This window comes from Triticum aestivum, chromosome 7B, assembly GCF_018294505.1.
Source record: "Triticum aestivum cultivar Chinese Spring chromosome 7B, IWGSC CS RefSeq v2.1, whole genome shotgun sequence".
Lineage (NCBI taxonomy): Eukaryota > Viridiplantae > Streptophyta > Magnoliopsida > Poales > Poaceae > Triticum > Triticum aestivum.
This window is the reverse complement of record NC_057813.1, coordinates 687,204,343-687,212,304: the sequence shown is the minus strand read 5'-3', so window position 1 is coordinate 687,212,304 and position 7,962 is coordinate 687,204,343. Positions and strand designations below refer to the sequence as shown.

The window sequence follows — 7,962 nt, the reverse complement described above, 5'->3', positions numbered from 1 at the left end:
CACACACACATACATTTTTAGTTATAGATTTTTCTGTTTTTAAGAAATTGTTAGACATTTTTCTGTTTTTTAGAAATAGTTAGAAATGTTAGAATTGTTAGAATTGTTAGAAATGTTAGAAATTGTTAGAAATTTTTCTGTTTTTTAGTTATAGAAATAGTTATAAAAAAGTTAGAATTGTTAGAAATTTTTCTGTTTTTTAGTTATAGAAATAGTTATAAAAATGTTAGTTATATATATAGAAATGTTATAATTTTTTTCTGTTTTTTAGTTATAGAAATATTAGAAATGTTATAGAAATGTTAGTTATATATAGCATTGTTAGAAATGTTATAGAAATGTTAGTTATATAGAAATGTTAGAAATTTTAGTTATCAAAATCCAATCATTAAAAAATGTTACTTTTTGCGGGCATATAGCTAGTATTTGTTCTCGACGATGCCCGGCCCGCATCCTCGCCGTCGACCCGTCCGCGACGACGTCCAGCCGACCCATGTCCGGGACTGGGCTCCGCCGGGCTGGCACTGGGAGGTGCTGCTTGGAGGGGCGCGCCGCTTGACGACGAACCCGACCGTGGGTCCCGTCGTCGACCCTGATCTCGTTTGGTGGCGTTCGCGTGGGCCAGTTTTGGTGCGGAGGGACCCGGCCCCGCCGGAGGTGGTACGTCGCCGTGTCAGGGAGGAGGACGAGCACGTCCATCGCTACATGGTTGCGTTAGAGGGCGGCAGGTTCTCCAATACGTGGCAGTATCTTCGGGGATCTCACTTCAGCTATGATCCTGTGAGGGTTCCTTCTCTTTGGGTGTCCACCGCCCGCGCCGGAGGAACCGCGAGGGTCCTAGATTCTTCTGTAGTATTCGATCTTTATTAGCTAATAGCCAGTGATGTACTATTCAATATTATATATTATTCGAGATGATGTATTCGAGATTATATCTATTATTCTGGACGATGTATTCAAGATTATATCTATTATTCGAGATTTGAATACTAAATTGTTTTATATTTCTTTTGGTTTAGTTAAACAAAAGCTATGGCAGACAATACCGACAGAGAGGGAGAACAGACCATGTTCGATATGATACGCGGGGCAGATGATAATCAGAATGAAGAAGATTATGACGGCTCCGAATTTCTAAACAACACCGGAGAGGGTGATATGATATTCGATCGCGACGAAGTCATGAACTATGATTATGACGATGACGAAGAACATGTTGATCCTGAAACAACAAACACCGACGAGGTATATATATTTATATAAGCAGGCATCTGGTGATCATCAAATGTTTTAAATGACTTGAAGATATATTAACGAATCGATCTTTGTTCTTTCAGCCATCCGGATCGAGCAAATCTTCAGGCAAAAGGACGAAACGAGGCCCGAACAAAAAGTTGAAGCCGGGCGTAAAGTACAATATCGAGGCATGCGGCCCTACTGGCAAACCAGTAGCGCCTAAGAAGATTGCGGAAAAGTTCGTTCGTCAGTGCGGAGTTCTTGTGAAGGACCAACTCTCGATCAAACTTTAAGAATGGAGAGCGCCAGCAAAGCCACGTCCAGATGTTACTTAGGTCGACAAGAATCAAAAAGATCTGCTTTGAGATACTCTCATGGAACATTTCACCCTACCAGATCATTTCACAGAAGCAGATGTGCAGAAATTCAAAGAGGCTGCTCTTAGGATGATGGCGACTGCATTCAAGAACTACAAGAATGGTGAATGGAACAAGTACGTCAACGGAGGAAGGAAGACTCCAGTATTCAAGGGAACACTGGAGAACCAACGTGATCATTGGGACAATTTCGTGAAATTCAAGGATTCGAAATTAGCTAAGGAACGGTCGAGAATAAACAAGAAGAATGCCGAAAAAAAGGATAAGTTCCATAAGCTAGGGCCAGGTGGCTATGCGGTGGCAATGCCTAAGTGGGATAAGTCTGAGAAAGAGATGGAGGATGCAGGTGTCACTCCGGCTACTAACAGCTGCCCCCCCCCAGGGTCAGGACTTGGTTCTATGCGCATGGGGGGAGTTGGACCGGGAGACAGGCAATGTTTCGACGAGGGCAAGTCTGAAGGGAGCCGACGATGTGATACTTGTTGCAATAGAAGAGGCACGAACGGGGGTGTTCCAGCCCAACAGAGAGAACGACGAGCTTATGCGTGCCCTGGGAAATCCTGAACACCCGGGAAGAACACGAGGCAAGGGCGCTATGCCGTGGTATGAGGGGTTTTCAGACTGGAACAACGACTACAGAACCCGTGCGAGAAAGAAGATTGCGGAGGAGAAGAAGAGGAAGATGGAGGAGGAGCAGAGGAAGCGGGACTATGAACGCCTTCAAGGCCTAGAAGCAAGTCAAGCGGAATTGGCAGTCAAATTCCAGCGGCAGCAGGAGCAGATCGACTCACTTACCCATCAAAGGGGGTCTCAGCAGCTGCAGCAGCTAGCAGATGATCCAGCATTGGATAGCACCGGCCCATCCATGCCGAGAAGCAGCGTGGGTTCCGTCCTGGACGACGCAATGCTGGGTAGATACCCCGTGGATGACATCACGGAGAACACTAACTGCGAGCTACACGTCAAAATGAAGAACATATCCATGAAGGTGGCGGACGGCTGTGCTTTCACAAATCCCCCCGAGGCAACCTTCCATTGCAACCCGATTCCAGCGGGCTATGCTCGTGTCGTGGTTGATGAGGTGGTGGACCCACCATATTCGGGGCTACAGCTTGACATTGCTGGAGGTGACGGCGAGCGCTTTCTCGGAGAGGCCAAACATCGTATCATCCTATGGAAAAAGGATTGCATCATCTTTCTAAGGCCACCGACACCGCGTCACCCGAGTCCTCGTCGAAGTCCGCCACCGAGTCAGCAGACTCCCGCTCCTCCAAGTCCGGCAAAGTGTCAGGACAATCCTCCTCCTCCAAGTCCGGCAAAGTGTCAGGACAATCCTCCTCCTCCAAGTCCGCCACAGCGTCAGACGTCCACTCCTCCTCCAAGTCTGGCACAACCTTAGGCCACTCCTCCTCGTCCAACTCAGTCCCGTCAGCCGTCTCCGCCGCCTCAGCAATCGCAGAAGAGACACCCCGCAGCTATGGTGCGTAGCGGTACGAGTCGAGGTAGTACAGGAAGTACAGGCGGAGGCAAGCGGTATAAATATGGTCCAAGCCTCAAGCCTCTTCCGCAGAGGTCTTATGACAAGTCCGAGGAGGAAATCACAGCCATATCGAAGGCCGAGGTGGAAGCCCATTTTGCACGGAAACCGCCACCGCCGCCAAGGGAGAAAGTGCCTGAGGAAACGATTGACCACTTCATTCGTATGGCTCAACCACCAGCTTCCAAGCCTGTTGACACAGACTATGAGCGCCACATCAGGAAGTTAAATCGAGCACGTCTACAAAGGGAGGCGAGCACGTCTACATCGGGATCGAGCAAACAAGAAGCAGCTGCCAAAAAATGCGGGAAATCATTCCCCAGCTGGGAGAACAGGCGGCGCAATCGATCCCCTCGCTTGTTGTGCCAACAACAGATGACAGTACGCGCCCCCAATATTATTGTGGGCAAACAGTGCATGTTCCCGAGGTGGGCAATGTGGTAATAACGGAGGAGCATATAATGCAGGCTGAAGTTCTCAACATCACTGTTGGACAACTCCTCGAGATCGAGCCCATGCCTTTGCTTAGAGAGGATGAAGTAAAACGGAAATATGTCCGGGGCCAACCTTTGGTCGCGCCAGACAAGGTCAAGAACCTCCCAACGAGAATGTATGAATTGCATCAATGGTACATGAACATTACCAAGATTTCAGATCGATTGTCCCTCATGGTGAATGTCAAGCAGGACCATTACTACCATGAGAAAGCTGGGTCCGTTGAGTATTCAGAACTGTTTCAGTTATACAATCAAGACGCACTCGACAAATCTATCGTCAGTTGCTATTGTCTGTAAGTGATTTCTTTCTATAATTTAAGTCTCAAGCTAGCTGTAGTGATCCTTTTGAGATCAATCATTACCTGTAATTATCCTCACTCTATATTCTTTTCTGTGGTATTATGCAGGATGAAGATATATGAAATGAGAAAAGCTGGACGCTATGGCATTGGGTTCATTGACCCAAACACCGTTAATGAATACACATGGAAGATAAATGAACGTCTTGCAAAGGAAGTAGAGGACAACATGCTAGAGTTCTTGAAGCGCCTCAAATACAATGAAGATATACTACTTCCTTACCACTTCCAGTGAGTCACACTGTCTTGTACTACAAATTCTCTGTTTTTGCCTACTAGCTAGCTACATGTTTTTGCTTACATATGCCTGCTTAATTAAGACATGTAAACATGTGTGCATGCAGATTTCATTGGGTCTTGTGTATCATTAAAGTTGACGCCGGAACAGTTGAAGTACTGGACTCACTAGTCTCAAAAAACACTGACTTTAACATCTTGTATGGGATAGTCAACAGGTAATTTCAATCATTATTAACTATATATCTCGGCCTATTTAGTTCGTCATTTCATGATATGAACTATTTAATAACCCCTTTATTTATTTTCTTTGTCGGCGGGCAGGGCTTGGGCAAGATTCATCAGCGTCACGCCCGGCGAATGGAAACAAAAGCTTCAATGGTTTCGACCCAAGGTAAGTAATTAAGTAGTACTAGCTAGCTAGCTAGCTGCCATCTCTTTAATTATCATGCTTGATTAATTTTTATCTGATTAAATTCCATTCTCGTAAAGGCCCTGAAGCAGGCGCAGGGGACTGATCTGTGTGCATTCTGCGTTTGCGAGAACATTCGCATGATGGCGTCCGAAAGGAGCAGATCTCAAAGACAGCAATGGGTACGCTTGTCAGAACACTATTCACAATTTTTACACCATTATCGATATCTAGCTAGTCACACAACTAATACACATGCATATTGATCTCCTTCTTAACAGTTCAAAGAGGTGCGGGAGAAGCTCATAGAAACGGAGCGCGTAGAAGCACTTCAAGAGGAAATAGCGGGATTTTTGCTCGACCAGGTCATAAATCCGAATGGAGAATTCTATTACCCGCTACCGCCCCATGAAAACCACTTTCAATTGTCATCGTGCTCCGAAGGCATCAATTAGGCTAATGCCACTGGCTCCGAAGGCAACATTCATATGTAGGACAAATTGTATATAGCTATACATATGTGTATGTGTCAATTAATTAATATGGTGGTTTAATTTGTGAGACATTGATGTGATATATATATGCATGATTGGTTCGACTAGAAATTATATATATATATATATATATATATATATATATATATATATATACATATATAACGTGTACAATGTGTAGTATCGTAAAATACCAGCAAAAGAAAAAGAATTAAAATGGAAACACAAAATTAAATGAAAAAGAAATCATAAAACTAAAAAAACCCCAAACCTCATAGTACCGGTTGGTCTTACCAACCGGTACTAAAGGGCTCCAGGTCCCCGGAGCTGGCTCGTGCCACGTGGTTGCCCTTTAGCACCGGTTCGTGCTGAACCGATACTAAAGGGGGGGGGGGCCTTTAGTGACCACAAATTAGTGCCGGTTATGTAACCGGCACTATAGAGCCTTACGAACCGGTTCTGCACTAGTGCCCGTAGATCCCCAATGGGCTCGAGGCAGTTTTAGGCCTCATTCAGCTGATCCTCCACTTCGTCTACTACAAATCGACCCCGAAGAAGAAGAACATTGAGCTGCCCACCGTCATTGTTGACGGTGTTGACGCTGTTCTGCGGCGGTCCTGGGGGATCACTGATTCCGGCGTGTATTTCCTTCTGGGGCCTTGCTCATCGGTGGTGCGGAGCCCTGGAGCCTAGGCGACAACAGAAAGGTTCCCCTCTACTGGTGTAGAGGTGCGTCAAGATAACTAATGCCCGAACCTCCGGCAAAGCAGTTTCTTCCGGTTATGCTAAGGCTGGTCGTAATGGTAGTATCATAGCTAGTATCATGCATGCCAACTAGGCAATTTTGATGAGGTGACATAGCATTAAATGAAGAAAGAGAGGGTGTAGTATCATATCATGATACCGTATCATATTAAATGCTATGCTACTTTGTGTCATGCATGGCAATAAATAGAGTACAACATGATACTAATATATGATACTATGCATTAGGGAGGTAGTATCATACATTAGTATCATATGCATGATACTAGTATATGATACTCCCCATTACAACCAGCCTAACGAAAATGTCTCCTACCGGCACTGTGCATCTTCTGTGTGGCACGTGTGTGTGGCCGTGCCGTGCGCGACGACGCAGCTCATGTGGAGCTCTGTTTGTGGGACAAGTGTCATTGAATTCCTTGATTTCCTCTTTCGCAGTATTCATTCTATTAAGAATAAAATAGTTGCTTATTAACTAAGCTAATTAGCATTAAGCTAATTGTTAGATAGGTTGCTTGGTTCTCAAGCAACCATGTACTTCATTGGCTTTCAAGGCAACTATGTAATTCCTTGGCTCTCAAGTAACTATGTGTTTACTTGACCGCCAAGCATCATGTGTACTTCCGCCTGGGTATAAATACCCCCACTTCTATCATCAATAAAGACTAATGAATCATCTTTCATTCATCTCCCTTGTTCTTTACTTTTCACTCAAAACATGTTATCAGCACTTTGCCCTAATAGAGAAAAATTAGGCCATGAAGGAGAGCAGAACAACAGCGCCGGCGACCCTCAGACAACACAACGCATCACCAAGGACGTTCTCAACGCACACGAGCGATGATGGAGACGTCCTTGGCACTTTCCCTGACGCCGGTCTCCATCGTACGACACCATCTACAGCGGCACGCAGCCTTCCGCGCGGCGCGCTCGCCCTCACGACAGCGGAGGTGAACAAGACCTCGTCCGCGTGGGCATGGGCCGGCTCGAGCACACCATGCCATTCATGGAAAAGACGAACGTACATCCATTCCATGCAGAAATCAATCAGGAGAATGCTAATTGATTTTCTTTTAGCATCAGCAATCTGCTAATCGTGTCTCTAGAATCGAGAGCAATTTCTTTTTGCATGACATAAAGTCGGCCAGGAGAATACTAGTAGTAATTTGCTTGTCTTCTTGTGATTAAAATCAATGATCTAATTATTGATTACTTTTGCATGTACGCCTTTGTGAGAGAAACGCTGCTGCGCATGAAGAAATGGATGGATCTTTGCTCCATTAGATTCGATTTCCGGAGACTACAGGAGACATGACGGCCTCCGGCGCACGGAGATGCGAGCAGCGGTGGCAGTTCGCGGTGTGGCGGCGCGCCCGGCGTTGTGGCGCCCTCTAGCGTCGCTACCTACGGCCACGGCCTTCGGCCGGCGATGCCGTCAGGCACACGCAGCGCGGCGTAGCACCATCTTCAAGCAGCGGCCGTGGTAGTTACCAATGACCATGACGCACGCACCGAGAAGAAATTAGGAAAGCCTCTTATCCTTTTGGCGAGTTTCAATTCAACCCTCCTACTCCTTCTTACTGATATTCACATATTAGTTCCCCTAATGCATGTTCAGCCCACAGGCTGTACTGTACTTTACTCGTCTATATATTCTCTGAATTTCTGAAATAATGTTTCAAGTAGTAACAAGTATAGAATGATCATCGGCTTTTTAGTACTTTCGTTTCTACACTAGGCCCTCAGGCTTGACGTACTTTGCTGATTAGTATTCTGGTGCACTCAGGTTTATAGGATTTTGGATTATAGCCTTCAATGCATCAGTGTACGAAATTACCTATGTATAAATCCTCAGATTTGTATTGCTGCATTTTAAGCCCTCTGGCTAATTTAGATCCTTAGATAACAACCGTGACATATGACACCATTTAGTCCTCATTTATTGCATAGGCAATGAATATAATTTTGCATTTGCATGTATTGCCACAGTAATACTAATGCAAAAGAATGTTTTGCTTACATTTGTTCCTTTGGAATTTAAGATATTA

General features: G+C 45.2%; 1 pseudogene; it reads left to right on the top strand.

Moving 5' to 3' along the window:
- Positions 1 to 5,842, top strand: part of LOC123162753 (bidirectional sugar transporter SWEET6a-like) — a 15,200-nt pseudogene extending 9,358 nt beyond the window's left edge.
- Positions 5,843 to 7,962: the final 2,120 nt, after the last annotated feature.